This window comes from Triticum dicoccoides, chromosome 2A, assembly GCF_002162155.2.
Source record: "Triticum dicoccoides isolate Atlit2015 ecotype Zavitan chromosome 2A, WEW_v2.0, whole genome shotgun sequence".
NCBI classification, from domain to species: Eukaryota; Viridiplantae; Streptophyta; class Magnoliopsida; order Poales; family Poaceae; genus Triticum; species Triticum dicoccoides.
This window is the reverse complement of record NC_041382.1, coordinates 529,016,144-529,017,445: the sequence shown is the minus strand read 5'-3', so window position 1 is coordinate 529,017,445 and position 1,302 is coordinate 529,016,144.

Sequence of the window (1,302 nt, the reverse complement as noted above, 5' to 3'; positions counted from 1 at the left end):
TCGAGCCTTCCACAGTGCTTGTTGACGGGCAAACCAACAACAAGGTCTTTGGTTAGATAACTCTCACAGAAAGAGATGCACTCTTTGGTCAGATATCCCTGGGCTATGCTTCCATCTGGACGGGACATGTTACGAATGAATCCTTTGATGACCCCATTCATCCTCTCGAACGGCATCATGCTATGCAGGAATGTCGGCCCTAGGTCGATGATGTCGTCCATGATGTGGACACATAGATGCACCATGACATCAAAGAACGCGGTTGGGAAGTACATCTCTAGCTCATTCAGTATGACAACGATCTCTTCCTGTAGCCTATGGAGTTGCTTCACACTGATCGACTTTCGAGAGATAAAATCAAAAAAGTGGCATAGGTCAGTAAGCGTCTCAGGCACATGTGTGTCCATAATCCTTCTAAGTGCAACCGGGAGTAACTGCGTCGTCATCACATGACAGTCGTGAGACTTCATCCCACTGAACCTTTTTTTCTTAGTGTCCAGATATCTCCTTATCTTCCCATAGTATCCGGAACTAACTTTGATTCCCGCAAGGCACTTGAACAATTGATCGACCTCCTACGGATCTAAGGTGAAGCAAGAGGGGGGGCAATATTGTTCTTCCTTCTTGTTTACCTTTTTGCCCCTATCTTCCGTCTTTTCTCCGTCTCGGTCTCCTCTGACGACCTTTTACCGGGCATTTGGAGATCTTTCCTGATTTTCAAAAATTCCAGGTCTTTTCTTGCCTTCGACCCATCCTTGGTCCTAAAACATTCTTTGCATTTTCGAAACGGACATAAAACATCCTTCAGTCTTTTTTCATACATGTCATCCACAGCGGATTGCCAGTATATTTCCACCATCCTTCCATTGACCCTCATGATCACCTGCGCGCGGAGCAAATATTATAACCACGTATATATGCATGCATGTATCAAATTCATACAAAAAATTCGGCATGACCTTCCCTAAACATAGGCCATATTGAGTTTGCCCGAAATTCGCCGAAACGAGAATGAATCGACATTTCGACAAAACATAGGCAACTCATGTCACTCACATGCCACACACAATTCGGTATATTCGTATCGCACATAGTTTCGGTCCTAATAGCAAACACACATATTTCGATTCTTGCACAACTCTTTTTTTGCTCACGTATTTGTCGAGAGGAATATCGAGCACCTTCTTATAATTAGCTAGTAGCTCTAGATAGAGCTATGAGAGGGAGGAGGGAGGGCATTAATGAAGGGGGTGGTGGAGGGGCAAAGAAGAGAAGGGAAGAAGGGGCAAAAGAAAGGAAGAG